Here is a 16,286-nt window from a genome sequence, read left to right as displayed (position 1 = left end):
AATTTGTACATAACATTTTTTTGTCTTTAAAGTGGCCAAAAGACTTGAAACTGAAACACTGGTTGAAGACAGCAACCCCACCCAGGTCTTGAACTCTGACCACCAGGCCAAGAGCCTTGCTGTAGCAGCTGGTGCACCTGTTTCACCTGTCTGAAGTGACAATCCCCATAACATCACCCTCTCTCCTTCATGGGGTGATGGCCTTGTAGAGAGTGTTAATGTACAAAATAATTAAATCGTTGAAATTTTACATACACGTTCATACAGTAGCACTTTTGAAATTATTTTCCATTCGATAGTTTTATGAAACAGCACACCAGGAAATGATCAAATTAATCTCAGTAGTTTGGAGAGTATTTAATTCCTTACTGATTATTGACTAGTATATGTCACTACTAATTAGGAAAACAAAACTAATCTTCCAATCACAAAAGAGGCTTCCAAGAACATCCAATAATAAATGCAACTGGTGGAATTACTTAGCTGTCATTATTGCTGTATCTCTATTCAGTTCCCTGGTTGTTAATCATTTTCTACTTGAACTGCGGTCTAAATACAAATGGCACAATATTTGTACAGGCTCAGTATATGGATTTAATTTTAAAAATGTATGACAGGGATTTAGAAAGACTATTAGAAAGGTTTCTTACACACTTCATGTAACAGCTTAGTATTTTGCTTATAAAGGACAATTTGCAACTGTTACCCTTAATACTGAGCATGCAGTTGTGGTTTATATGGTTGCCTTTTCCCCTAAAAAGCATTGTATGTGGTTAATAATTTATTTTTAAATCCACAAGAACAAATATGATTTTGGACTTTTGGAAAACAAAACAGCTTTACCTTTAGTCTGTTTGGCTCAATATTATTCAGACTAGACCCCTGCCATATACCATTCCAGTTCTTTTTGTGCTCTCAACACATGTAAACCAGGTATTTGTGATTTCACAAGTCTTGACTGCCTGGCTCTGTTATGTCTAAGGGTGGAAGAGAACAGAAATGCTGACTGGCTGGGGCTATGAATGGTTATAATATACAATTACTGGATGATATGTTGTACTATAAAAGGTCAAAATTTCTGAGCCTTTTATTTTGGGGTATGGGTTGATTTAGAGATTTCAGAGATAAAAACTCTGTTGTACTGAGCTATCTTTCAGGTCAGGTTTCTTAGGTGAATTTCATTCTACAGGGTGTGCATGGTGAGGTAGACCAATGATCTCATTTTTTATGTTATTATATGATGTTTGACATTGTTTTAATCTCTTCCAGTACTGTAGAAAGTGTTTTAATTAACATTTTTGTCATTGTAGTAAAGTATACAGTTTTCAGAGAAACAATGTTTCAGACAGAGGTCCTATATATATTTATTTATTTAAAATCATGGCCAAGCTGGTACTCAGCCAGCCTTACCATGACACACATTCACAACCCTGGTCCCACCCTTTTATTAGTTAGTCCCTTCACCTGTGCCTTGTTTCTTTTGCCCTATTTCAACCTCCATTGCTTTGCAATGATGCTCCCTAACCCTCCATTACAGACTTAATTAAGCCTGTTCCTGCTTAACATGTCAGTAGTGTTTCCTACTTGTTTTGGTTGTTCCCTGATGATTTATTCTTCAAGATTCTCAGAATACTTTGTATGTTGGATATATAGCCACACTAGTTTGACCACAGTCTGTGCACCCAAATGATAGAAATCCAGTTTTTAACTTACAAGTACAAGATTTGTTCCATGTTGTTTTTCCAAAGACCTATATTTTACTTCAAAATGGCATCTTTCTTAAAGTGTGTCCAGACTATGATGGTATCAATAATGTGCCAGTGCAAAACTGTATTTTCCAGCCACAGGTTTGAGGTTTTTTCTTCTTGTTGTTTGTTTTGTTTAACTGTTTTCTGTTTTAAAATGTACTTTCAAAAAATGTTATGACTTTTATTTTGACCATTTCCTTCAGTATTGTAGTCAGTATTGTGTTTATCACAATGTTTAGAAACAGCACTCAGGTTTCAAATAGCCTGTCCTACTGTAGACCAATGCGTTGAATATAGAATTTAACATGTTTGCTTAAATATAATATAAATAAATAAATATGTATGTATTTGGTTAACTTTCTTTTAAGAAGGTAATAAAATATATTCACAGCATATTTGGTTCGAAAATAAGGTGTTAATAAGTGTACTTTGATTAGTAATATGAGTTTGGATAATATGGAAAACACAAGAAAAATCTAGATCACAAGTGAGAGTACATTTGTATCTTGATATTCTCTTAACATGTATATGAGAGGTTTCACTGATGCAATGACTCAAGCAATAATGGTGTAGTATTTTTATTTGCACAACAGATGGCGAAGTGGAGCTGGGTTTCAAATGCTTTTTTTTCTGCAGCCGTCATACACTGTGCATCTGTTTTTGCATTGTTTTGTCCAATCTATAGGTCCCAACTTCTTGCCCGCCACAGTTGGTTGATCATGTACACGCCCTGCACACAATCATTGGTCAGACTGCTTTCTCAGTGTTTTGCTGCTTCAAAGTTGTATGGCCTAAGAGGTTGCATGAAGTGTGCCTTCTACATGATTTGTTTGTATGGTGTCTTAACAAGGCCTAAAATGCCCAAACACAGAGCAGATAGTGATGGTTTGATCATTAGGAAAGCAAACTCTAACTCTAACCCTAACCTTAACCCTGTAAGAAAGCAAATTTACTTAGTCACTCCCCACCGCCCCCATGTTGTTTTGGAAAACCAAAATATGGTGTTACTGCTTCAAAAGCCTTGCTTCAAAAGCCTCATTCTGCACATTCCTACTGTTGTGTGTTAGAACAAAATATGTAACTATGTCATAAAATGCACATTCCATTTGATTGTATCAGAAATCTGAAAGCTGTTCACTCACAAATGTTTACAGTGCTCTTTATTTAATTCTTCTTTGAGTACATGATAGACATGTTGTGTGGATTTACTGAAGCAGAGCTAACAGTGTCTGGAGCTTGATAGAGATTGTAAAATTACTATGAATTATAAACTGTCTGCATACAAATGTTAAAATATCTGGGCTGGTCCTTTCATCATTTATGTACTAATTCTGTGAGCCTTTGTTGCAGCCCCACAATTGTATACTTACTATTATTACAATTAGTTAACATTATTTAAACAATACAAGGAGTCAATAAAAAATGTTCTTTGGGTCAGAGGTTTCCACCACATTGACCATGTGTATTCGTAACAGTGCTGTTCAAGAGAGAGGGGGAGAAAGCATAGCTTCTCATTCTTTCTAATCTCCACAGGGATCTTTGGTGTAAGCAAGTAGAGACCCACTCTGCTTCTTATTTTCCTCAGATCTGGAGAGGACATTTTTTATTTGCTTCACACAACACAATAATTCTGCTCAATTATTCCTACTTTTCCATCTCTCATTATTGATTGATTTGCTGTCAGACACAAAGAAGTAAAAATGTTTTATAAATGCTTAAAGCATCACTGAAATTGTGTGGTTTTAATGTCGTATTGTCATTTTGGGCACCCTGAAGGATGTATTATTACAGACTATTTTCAGTCTACATTGTAATAAGAAAAAGCAGGCAGTCATTAAAAGTTAGTCCAGTTTTTTTTGGAGGCATGTTTGTAATACCTGAAACTTTCAATGCTTGAATTTTACTGGTATATGAAAGTAGAGTTTTTGGATGATCTTAAAAACAATGTTTCATTCTCATGTAGTTTTTGCATGAAATTAGCACTTTCCTTATCCCCTTTCACCCTAGTCATTTTCCAAAAAATATTAAAAACATTACCATTTTAATAAAAGGTAACTGAGAAAAATGTAGAACTAATTTCTGGAAGTTTCTGGTTCTAGAAGTTAATTTGTATATTCGTTAAAAGTTGACCATCATACTAGTGGTAAATGATGGTGTGCTGCAGCTGCAAAGTTGGCTACATTTTCAAAACTTATTTGTCTGTTTTTATTTAACACTATGTACTATAAGTGTACAGTTCTTTTAATATGTAAAACTTTCATGGGATTATCTGGTCAAATTAACAGAAGAAAACCTTGAATCATCAGTGCACACAAACAGGAACATATCTAGAATTTAGTGTTGCCACAAGTTTTGGTGTGTTGAAGTTTCCTATTTCTTTCTGCTCAATTTCCTGCTTCTCCTTCACTGCAACATCAAACGTCCCCTAGTCTTGTTGAATATGCTGATACAGTGTTGTGGCTTGCTGTTCTGATGTGGGCATAGGCGTGTGATGTATCACTGTAGGTTTTAATATTACTCAGTTTATATTCAATGAAATACATGTTTTTTGCATGCGTTCCTCAGTGCTTCCAAGCATAGCATGAGTAGGAGGAGTGGGTGGGCATAGGCTAGAGCAAACGCAAGTTCGCATTTTCTCTGAAAATGACATTGCAACATACACCTACACTTTTCAAATTATGATCTTTTTTGCCTTATTTACAAAATTAAAGTTTGCTAAGTAACTCTTACCTGGTGGAAAGCTTCCATAAAATAAGCTACTACATGAGGAATTCCTAGACAGTGTGCGTTCACATTTCTCTACACCTACAGCATGTGTCTACTTTAACTATAAGGTGTTTTCTGTCTGGCGGAGAACATAGAAATGATCTCATGAGGACTCAAAATGTTTTCATATTGTAGGACAGCCCCACTTTTTTCTGAGGAATCTAACTGTCTATTGAGTCTACTTTAATGACCAGTTGCCTTGGTTCAGCTAATTTGAAGGATTTTCACCTGAGTCAATCCTCAGCATATGACCACTAGGTGGCAGATGTTTATTCTGAGAAATACTCACCCATACGCTGGGGCAAGGATCTGTCTCGGAACGCGCCTCACTTTGCCCCATGCTCTTTATCCTGGCTCACAGAAGGAATGCCTAACCACAGCCTCTACCTCCAGCTTAATGATTTAGCCTCTTTAAAAAAAAAAAAAAAGGAAAAGAGAAGAAGTGTACGTGGATGCCGGGCTGGTGCTACAAGAGACGGCTGTGGTATTGCGGGGAGTGAGCTATGATGACACTATCAGCAGAGAGCGAGAGCCAGAACTGCTTGGCCACAGAAGGCTCACATGTGGGTGGCCACTGGCGACCTCGCTGTCAGTAGCTGGAGCATGTTTGGACAGATTTTAAAGCAGATTAACATACCTGATTTCAGGGAGCAATCCTGTGTCTGCTTTTTTCATAAGCAGACAGGCCTAAGTGCTCTGTCAATATGAGCAGTGTTTGGCTTACTCTTTGTATGATGGTGACTTCTAAAACTACATCCATGGGGCAGGTCCAAAGCTTATTTGGGGTAATTTTTTAAAAAATGTTTTAGGTTTTAGGGGTTCATCTTTTGCATTACTTATTAAGCAGTGGTATCACAATACAAGATTGAGTGCAAGTCGCACGGTCACATTTTCTTCTAAATTCAGAGTGGAGAATGCAAATGTCAGTGTGTGTGTGTGTGTGTGTGTCTGTCATATCGAAAGTTGGTTCTGAACCTGCCAGTGTGTTACTGTGGCTTGCTTCCTTGCAGACCATACGAAGTCTAGCAGTCTCTCATACTGTGGTGCTTTTTAGCGAAGGTCTTATATTATTCTGCACTGTTCCTGAACCTTTTGCCCCTCCTCCCAGACCCCGATGTTGTTCGCTGTGGCCTGAGAATGGTTGGATCAGCCCTCCTGTAACCTCCATCAGCAGCCTTCATGAACACTGGGACCCTTGTCAGCATGCTGGCCAGATCAACCACAGGCACTGAAAATGGTTAACCAGCCTCCCTCCCTCTTATTCGCTCGCTCTCTCTCTCTCTCTCTCTCTCTCTCTCTCTCTCTCTCTCTCAATCTTTCCAAATCTTTCTTGTCACATATCACCATCTCTTCATCTTTACAACCCTGCGATGTGGACCAAATATGGGAAAGTGGGTGTTCTGCAAGACCACAGTCTGTCATAGTGCAAGTCACAGCATTCAGAGCATGTATCACTTTGGACATATATAATGTGTTGTTGCTGTATCTCTTATACAATGCAGTTTTAAACTGTAATGTCATGACAAAGCTTTTCTCTGGGTTGTATACAATGTTGTTTGGCAAGCACACACTCACGTGTATGGTGTGTGTGTGTGTGTGTGTGTGCGCGTGTGCATGCGTGCATGCGTGCATATGAGGCAAGGGTTGGGAGTGTTATTGATGGCTGTGTGTATTGGTTTAGCCATGCCTCACAAGGTTAAACACACGACACATCCTCACTTCCTGCTCACCGCCTTTATCTCCAGCTGCCCAACCTGTTCTTCTGCTTGACAAGGACTGTGTGTAACCATGGGTGTATGCAGTTTGCGTGTGTCTTGTACAATTACACACACACACACACACACACACACACACACACACACACACACACACACACACACACACACACACTAGGTTAGTCTAGGAAATGTTCTTGGCTGAGGATTACTCTTTTTTCTCAATCAGACATCAACCTGAGCTGTCATCCACTCCTAAAATATGACCTCTGTAATTTACCTGGTGCTGTAACACAGAATGACAGAAGACAGCCAGAAGCACTGGGAGGGGAGAGAGAGAATGAGAACACCCAGAATAAAAAATTAACAAATACCTAGAACCACTGACCCTGTAGCATATGTGTATGTGTAATAAAAGCCAGTGAGCTGGAACAAATTGTATTTGAACTACAGAGTGAGTGACCCTCAGGTCAAAGACAGGCCAGAGCAGTAGAACTGGACCGGATATACTGGCCATTTCAGTCATTCTGGAAATAGAGGCTGGACTGTATGTACCCTTTAACTTCAGAGTTGGCATTACGGTTTTTAAGAGCATGGCTGCACATAGAATTGAGTTTTATAGAGTTGGCATCCTACTTTTAAACTAGGAAAACACCCAGTCCTTTAACAATACCGCTACCTGCAGTGTACATGGTATGGGATAGTTCATCATGAACGGGCCTTTTCAGACTTTTCAGTCAATGTGAAGTATTCTGCTTTGACCCTTTATAGGTGTTTCTGGTGCTTTTGTAAGATGCCTTGCAAATATAGGATAAACGAGAGATGATTTAAGGATGCAAATGATATAATCCACAGGTCCAGGGGAGCCCAAGACGGACCAGTCAGTTGTCACCTACAAATATAGATGTGGCCATTTGAGAAAGAGGATAGGGGCCCTACTGTGTAACAAGAATAGGCTCTGCCAACAAATGCATGCATGTACTTGCATGCCCCGTCAACACATGGTAATTACGCAATTACACAGCATTATTCACACAGCACACTCAGAAGAAGAGTATAAGTCTTGGTCTCTATTGACTGACTGATCAGTGGATGTATTACTTATAGCCTTTATTGGAGCACATACATTGTATAATCCAGTTGGCTATACTGTTTGGTCCCAAATGGCACTGCTTTCACTCAGCATTCCAGTCTGATATGACTTATTTGTGTTTATCACCCTAAATCTATGCTGTGAGCCTATGTCTCTTTGAGAGACATGCTTGAAACCTTGTCCTCTGCCTCATAAAAAGGATCATAAAAGAATATCTGCAGAGAATTGCTGTGAGATGCAAACTCATCAAATTTATCATCAAAGCAGTGTTTTGAGTGTCCTCCAAATCCAACCCAAACTCTGCAGCCAAAAAATGGTGAAAGAACAATGAGAGTGACCCTCCTTGTTTTTGGGGTAACAGTTTATGCTATGTCATTAACCTCAGCAGGTGGTCATCTTTAACTTGTAACACACATGGCTACACACACACACACACACAGACAGTTAACCCACCCCCTGTTATTAGAGCTCATGTATACTGGTGTAGCCTATGGTTGAGCAGCTGGACAAACATCCATAGAGTGGGCGTATGCTTGTGAACAGTACCAAATTGTTGTCGCCACAGGGTGAAGCCAGGGGATGTAGGGAGTGTGTGTGTGTGTGTGTGTGTGTGTGTGTGTGTGTGTGTGTGTGTGTGTGTGTGTGTGTGTGTGTGTGTGTGTGTGTGTGTGTGTGTGTGTGTGTGTGTGTGTGTGGTCGAATTTTACCAGGTCTGGCTTTCATGAGAGAATGAGTGGGCTGGGGCAAGCATGCAAGCTCGTTCTGTGCCCTGCATGCTGGATTCACATTGTCAAAGCTCTCCAGGCCTGAAGCATCTGGTTTAAATCGAAGGGCCAGTATGCTCTTTCCACTGTCAATGCCCATTTCATTGGCTCTTTATCAGCCAGTCACTCTCATTTGTTTGTTTGCTTTTTGATTTCCTGTGACAGTCTGCCTGGCTTCTCCCTCCATACTCACCTACCCTGCTATTTGCAGAATCATTCTCTTCCCTTTCTGCACTGTCTCCATCCCTCACTGTGCAAATTCTGTGAAACAAAATTTAAACCTCTAGCCTTTCAGTAGCTCAGATGTTGCAGCACCAGGGAGAGCTTCTTTTTTTTCCCCCCACTTCATTCTTTGACTCACTTAACTAGGGCTTGTTTAATAGCTTTCACTGAATCCAGAGATTGCATGTGCGCACATGTGTGTAGGGGAGTATAAGAGGTGTGTGTGGGTCTGTTTTTTGAAGCTGGAACGGTCTTGGCCTCGGGCTGCCCGGTGCAGGACAGATTCAGGTTATCCTACCGCACACCATTCACTCTGGGGAGTCTGATGCAAGCATCTCCCAACCCCTGAGTTGCCCTCAAGGAATAATGAGTTTGGAGTGATGTCACACTTCCAGGTGTGAAGTTTGTCACTGGCACATGCACATCCTTCAGGCACATGACCTGACCCTGTTTCACCAAAGATATCAGCTTCAAGTTTGGATTATACACTTTATACACTTCAGCTTCAGGTTTGGTATATGAAATGTGCTTTTCTACCAAATGTAAAACTCTTTACAGTTGTAAAGCATGTTCATCACATTTTGCAAATCTCACCACTTTTCAACATAAATCAGACAATGTTGAAAAATGCACCCAAACACATTAGCAGATAAACCTAGATGAACCAAGTGGATGAACCTAGACCTGCCTGTCTTCTGTCCAGACGGCAATATGCACTGTGGACACTGAATGGAAGTGCGCTGTCCTCATGTGACTGGAAAAAAAAAAGTGGTACCACTACTGTGGGCGTGATTCCACAGGACCGACTGCCTATCAGACAATACAGGAATTGTTACGATATCTGCGGGTGATTTAGGCACGTCCAATGAATCAGAGCTCTTCTTTTCTTTGTTGGCATGGCTAATTAGGAGTCATATATCAATGATCTTGATTGCACTTTTCAAATGAATTAAGATACACTCTTGATGGTCTGATAGTATATGGCTGTCTCTCAAGCAGCGACCAAAGGATATATTCTCAAGCACATTCTCTCTGTCTTCCCACCTGCCTAAAGAACTCAGCCTTCTCTATTCTGCACCAAGCTGTTCATTAATGAAACAACAGCAGACTTCACTTCTTTCTATTATTTGCAGTGCAGTTGGCCCAGGGGCAGGTGCGTGGGCGAGGGTACGGAAAATGAAAGAGAATGGACAAAGAAACACGAACGCAACAGAGAAAAAGAAATGGAAGAAAGAGAAATGAGAAGAGTGATGCAGATGGATGACACAAGATCTACCTTTCTGAAAGGTAGAGAATTAGCTTTGAGAGCCATAGGAGAGATTTATAGTATACAGATTTTAATGTGGCGTGGAGCTTAGATGGGAGATGTTTTGGGGAATTCCACATAAAGATTGTTTGATTTATATATTTTTTATTCTGGCCACAACTTTATTAGAGAAGCTTTAATAGACAGTTATGGGTATCTGAAATACCCATAAATTATAAATGTGATTCCCTGGGAAAGTGATATTAATAAGCTTTCAGAACAAACCAGTGGGGCATGCTTCTGGGACAATAGCTGTCTTTAGCTCCAATACACCTCCTTTTGACTGAAAGATGACTCAAGCAGCCTCTTGACACTTAAGGCTCTTTACGTCACAGTGGCCATCTGACAGGAAATTCCACATTGCACGACTCATCTTGGGATGGCAGGGGCTGTGCATGGCATCTCCCGTAATGACAACAAGGTGGCAGGGCACTGAGAGGCAGTAACATCAGTGCTGAAAAGACCTATGTGGCATGTGGCCACTGTTTGCACCCTAAAGGGACCAAATGGCTACCTCTGGACTGGTTTGCCCATTTCTCACCATCACTAGACATCAGGTTTGGCAGTTGGGGGAGCGTGTGGGATTGTGTGTGAAGAGGCAGGTTGGCTGTAGCCATGCAGCTAAAACAAGCAGGAGGATATGGTTCAAGTGCATCGTCCATTTTCAAAATACCTGCATCAGAAGTCTGCCTTTGCTGTTCATAGTTGTATGAGCACAAAAATATACTGCACTCTGCAACACAGAGAATCACAGGCAAACACACACACACACACACACACACACACACACAAATATACACAGAAACACAAAAAAAGATACACACGTATACATCCTTACACAAACAGAAAAAGATATAGACATGAGGACCAATGCAAAAAAGCTTATACACACATGTTCCCAAAAAGACAAGCATACACACAAACACACATCCAAACACATACACCTAAACACACACTTGGGACTGGCCAAGATGTTTTTCCAAGTGCATATGTTTGATATTACCACCCTGGCGAGGGGGCCACTTTGGCATGTATCCTTCCATCTATGATGTGTGGAAAAACTTGCAGGGAGCCCTTTGTCATATCTGGCACTATTTGCTCTCATCTCCCTCCTTATACATTAGTATAACTGTGGTTTTCTCTGTCATTTCCTACTTGCTCTACTACTGGCATGCACTGGTGTGAATCATAAGGTTCACACCCTAAAGCCCAGCCACTGGTTCCCGAAAAGACAAGTTTACTGTTGATTAGACAATATTGTGATTTGTGATTACAAAATGTGGTCTTTCCCAGCAATTATTCTGAGCACTAAGAGTAATTGGCATTTTTCTCACTTACAATATCATAGATGAGATTATATAACAGATTAGGCAGTTGACACTGGGATTATTAAAATTAAACGGACTGATGTAGGTGTGGGACTACAGAAATTCTGGAATTTTCTCCATTTGTCTGTTGCTATGAAAAGCAAACATTGTCCAAGACAGAGTGAAATGGAACTTTATATATTCCATTTGTGACTGGTTTCTTAGTGTCTATCTTTCTGTGTCTAGGAGAACAGATTTGTGAGTCATGCCAAATGTCAGCATTTACATTTGTAAAATGATCCACCAGGAGGTGGAGTGGCAATGGTTAATGACGTTGTCAGTCAAGAAAACTAAATGAGTGCAGATTCTGGATTAATGGCCTGCTCCATTGCTCAATCAGTGCTCGCAGATAATGAATTCATTCATGATATATGAACTGTGCTCATACATAAGAGGCATCTAGGTTGTTGTGTGTATGTGTGTGTGTGTTGCGGAGGGGGGGGGGGGGGGTGCGTATGTGTGTAAAGCTAGTGCTTGACTCCAGTGGAATGTGGCTGCTGACTCAATGTGTCTGTCAGTGTGTGTGGTGGCCTTGCTCACTCCAAGTACTCAATCACACACACACACACACACTCTCTCTCTCTTTCTTTTGGAGGGTTGCCTGTTGCCTCATGTCGGATTTCCGGTAAAGTTTCTGGAATTCGTGGAACTGGGGTTCTCTAAATTCTTTTGAACTGGCCTTGGTTTTGGGGACATTAACCCTTGGATTTTCACCCCACTGGCAGCATACAACCTAGCACATGTGCAATAGTCTTTTTCAGACTAACCATTATCCTCCCTCTGTTGATTTAAAAAAAAAATCTAATTTCTTGTTACTACATTAGTTCTTCTGTTGGGCCTAAAGGTTGACATTACCAGTGTAACAATAGCTTTTGTACAGAGAAAGAAAGAGAGAGAGAGAAAGAGAGAGAGAGAAAGAGAGACAAAGACAGCCAGAGAGAGTGAGACAATGAGACAGAGAGCCTCAGTGTCTTTATCAGACCTCACCCATGTCCTGTGTATGTTGTTTGTTCAGCCGTGTTTACTGAGGCTATATTACTTGGGCTTACCTTTGGCTTCTCTGCCTGCTGTCACAACAACCAACCCCATAACACGAGGGACCTGTGTACCTGCGTCTTTGGATGATCTCGCACTGGGTTTGAAATGGATCTGCTCATCATCACCTGGGGAAACCCAGGACTGCCCATCAGAATCAGTATGCTGGTAGCCTCAGCAATGAATTAGTGTGACTATGTGGCATTTCAATTTGATGGATCGCTATATCAGGTGGAAAGAATGATGGTGTTGTATGGGAATTTGTAACTCTGTCAAATACATAATTTATGGATAAAGGATAAATGATGTCTTTGTATGTTGTAATATTAACGGAATTTAGTTAGAGTAGAATTTATACTATGCTTTTAGTATACAAATAGAATTACCCACACGTCTTAATCCAAATTCAATTTTAACACTATTAACATGTAATAATTGTGATAACGCTGACAGCTTTATACACTGTTTTGAGGTTTTTAAAATGACTAACCTCTCTCCCAGTTCAACATAGTTCAACAGGTGTGCATATAACCCTTATAGTACAGCCATGAAATAAGGAGACATGCTCATTAAGCATGAGTTATGGCTGTGCACTCAGTTCTGCTGCTCTCTTGCCTATTTGGATGAGCGGGAGGGGTGGGGGGGCAATGCAGCTGCCTTAATTTGTTAGTGTCCTGCATGTGTGGAGGAAAGCTGCATTCTGCATAAATGCACTTGCTCACCAACACATGCAAAAACAGACAGACATTCTTACACACAAACTGTCACCTACGCAGAACCTACCTCTCTCACACACACACGCATACACAAAGGCAACAAAACACACACAGGCACAAAAGCACTGTCACAGATGCAAAAAGAGTTTCACACAGACGTACACACACACACACACACACACACACTCACTTGCAAACCCTGTGGTGCACAACTGAGGGGTTTCTGGAATGTGACCTCCTGACCTTAGATGCATGAACACTGAATGCAGAGTGGGAGGAAGAGGAAGGAGGCTGGAACAGACCTGGTGCACATAACCAGCTGACGGGCTCTGTTTGAAAACCAAGACTCTCAGACACTGGCTGACTGATAAAACACAGGCATGCCCTGCATAAGCTTAAAGGAGATGGAAAGTAAGAATAAGACAAAGGAATATTCTTGAATAAAAGTTGACCTTGAAAAGTTGTACTTTTTAACTCAAATGTAAGAGCTATGAATCACCCTGGTACAATGCTCCACATGCACTGCTGCTGCTGCCTGCTGTTGCTACATTCATATAATTCACATGAGTATCCATTTCCCCAAAGTGTTGTGGGCTTCAACATATTCACTTCAGTTTTGTAGTTTTGCATTGTGTCTATGATGGCTAATGCAACTGACAAACCTTCACTTAATAGCCCATTGCCAATTACTTGCTGGAATCAGAGTTTTCTTACATTTACTCACTGAAACTAGAATCTCTTTCACCACAATTAATTATTTCTGAGACAGATGTATGATATATAAGTCTTTATGCATTTAACATAGTGAAAGAGTAAACTAATGCGAACAGAAAAAAAAAAAAAAGACATTTCTACCAATAGTAAAGGATTGGCATAACAAATTGTAAAATGATCATACCAATTACTCAGCGCACAGGAAGGGTATGTCTTGAACATCTCTCATCAGATCCTTGCAGTAATGCATTCTTTCTGTTTTCATAAAGCCTGACTTTCCAGTTTTACCTTTTTTCGTTTCTTTCTTTTTTTTTTTTTCAATACATGAACACATGTAGTGTATTGAAGATGCATAGGCTTAAGAATGACCTCATGTACAAAAATTGGGGAACGAGGGTATAAGCCCTTCCAAACATACACATGTGGTAGTGGAAAATAGAATACATTATTTATGTGATAGACACAAACGTGCTTACACACACACACACACACAGCCCCCATCCCACACGCACTCAGACAGACATGGGTTAGCACAATGCCAATGTTACCCAATAAGTTGGCCTGCTTGGTGCTACATACCTCTGGAGTAGGTGCTCGCAGAAACATTTGTTGTAAAACATAAATGTCCAGCAAAAGATTAAGCACAGTAAAAGTGTTTAATAAAAGCTTAGAATCAAATCTGAGGTATTTGTTTAATTTACCTAAATGTTGCAATGATTATGTATATGCAAAATAACTGACCAAAGTTTGTTTCCAATATACTTGCAAATTTACCTAGATTTTCAAAGAGAGCCTTTTGTTTTCATAAAGGATGTTATTTCTATTGTATTGCACATGGTGATATAAACACCTACTGTATCTACAGTATAAATCATTTTTGCAACAATAGTCAAGACTTGAGTCAGACCTCACCCACAGTTACAGGAGAAAGGATACTGACAACCCACAGAGCTCGTTCTGCAAGTCAGCAAGGACAAGTCTGTGATTACACTCAGCTTCCGACACTCTACCTCAGTGAACCTCTACCAGTCTTGATCTAGTACACCATGTGCATTCTCTGCCAAAAAATCTAAGGTGCTCTCATCTGACACCTGATTGAATGTGAAGGTAATCATGAGACCTTCAGGATGTCCCACAGACTCCAAAATGGTCATATTGTATATAAAGGGAGTAAAATAAACAGGACATTAATATGTAGTCTTAATTTTTCTAAAGAGGTGGTAGTTATTATTTATTTTTTATCTCATTACGTTTTTATTTCATTGAGTGGTATTTTCTTTTGCTGGCACACACACATGTGTGTCTTTCCTCCTTTAATAGTGATGATGTTCTGACATAGCTCACCATAGCGTTTCTACATGTTCACCTTAGCAACGACTAAAACAAACAATGCGATGCTTGGCGAATGATAAAGTAGAACCACAACACTTTATCAATCAAAACACTGTTCAGTTGTTGGAATAGTAGCTCTTTTAAGAATAGTCAACACACTCCAAAACAAATCCACTAATCTCTCATGAGCATATTGGTATGATGGCTTGGTAATGACTGTTTGGATTCCACACAAAAGGCTTTTTATTGTTTACCAAATGCTACATTCTGTAAATAGAGCCCAGGCTGCCACATTATTCAAACATTTCTCTGACGGATAGTGGACATTTGTAAGACTATAGAGCCATGCTTTCATTGTTTAGCTCCCTGTAATTTAGGTCTGGATCTCTGCAAGTGAAAAACAAACATATTGTATTTGAATTTTCGTATGTATATATGCATGTTCAACTATTAATTTAAAAAGACTTTGAATACATATTCCAGTTTCTATTTTTTTTAAGTTTTGATGATTAGTAGTTTTCATGACTTTACATCTACATATACAATTAATTAAAATGTTGTTTTGTTTCCTTAGAGGGCCACCAACCATAATTTTACTGCAGTATAGATCAGCCACCATGTCTGACCCAAAACATCTCTCCTAATTTAAACAGCGCCTGATTTAAACTGTCTCCTAATTTAAATAGATATCAAAATATGGGGAAAAAAAAAATCCATCTATATATATTACTGAAAACAAACAGTTCTTATTCATGTTGTGTTATTTGTCTGTTAGTTCAGTCAAGCAGCTTACCCTGTGTGTGTGCACATGCATGCATGCATACCAACAGACCCATAACATTCATTTTATTCTTGTATTTAATGTGCATTGGAATCATCTGGAGGTGAGAGTGTAATCAGAACACATGTCAGTGTTTTGATTGCTACAAAGCTCTCTCTAACTAACTAACACACACACACACACGCGCGCGCGCTTTTTGAGTAGCTCCCGCAGGAAGGGAACAGACTGCATTATATAATATGAATAGTGCAGTACAGTGCACTAACTCCGCTGCCAGTCCTTAGCCTGGAGGAAGAACGCATTAACATGTTAATAAAATGCAGCCCGTCACTGGCAACACTTATTTCTGGCACAAAGATATCCAAAAAAAGACCTGGAGATCACACATTGAGATTTGCTACATCTGCATTAACCAGCATTGGAGATCAGCACTAGTTGATATCAGAGTGTGCAGAGGCGTAAATGTGGGCTCAGACCACCTTCTTTTATGAGCCAAAGTGAAGCTGCATTGGAAAAAAGCTCACTAAACAGCAATTCATCAAACCTTATGCAACTGATAAATTGAAGGACCCAGTCATGACACAGCAGTATTAGATAATTATGTTTAACAGTTTCCACCAATTACAGGAAGCAGGAAATGACCTGGAAGACCAGTGGATTTCATGAAGGTAGTGATAGAAATCTAGAGACAAAAGTAGTTCCTTGATATAATGATCATATTCGTGAT

The sequence above is a fragment of the Electrophorus electricus genome, chromosome 20 (assembly GCF_013358815.1).
Source record: "Electrophorus electricus isolate fEleEle1 chromosome 20, fEleEle1.pri, whole genome shotgun sequence".
In the NCBI taxonomy this organism is placed as follows: domain Eukaryota; kingdom Metazoa; phylum Chordata; class Actinopteri; order Gymnotiformes; family Gymnotidae; genus Electrophorus; species Electrophorus electricus.
Note: the sequence above shows the minus strand (reverse complement) of the source record.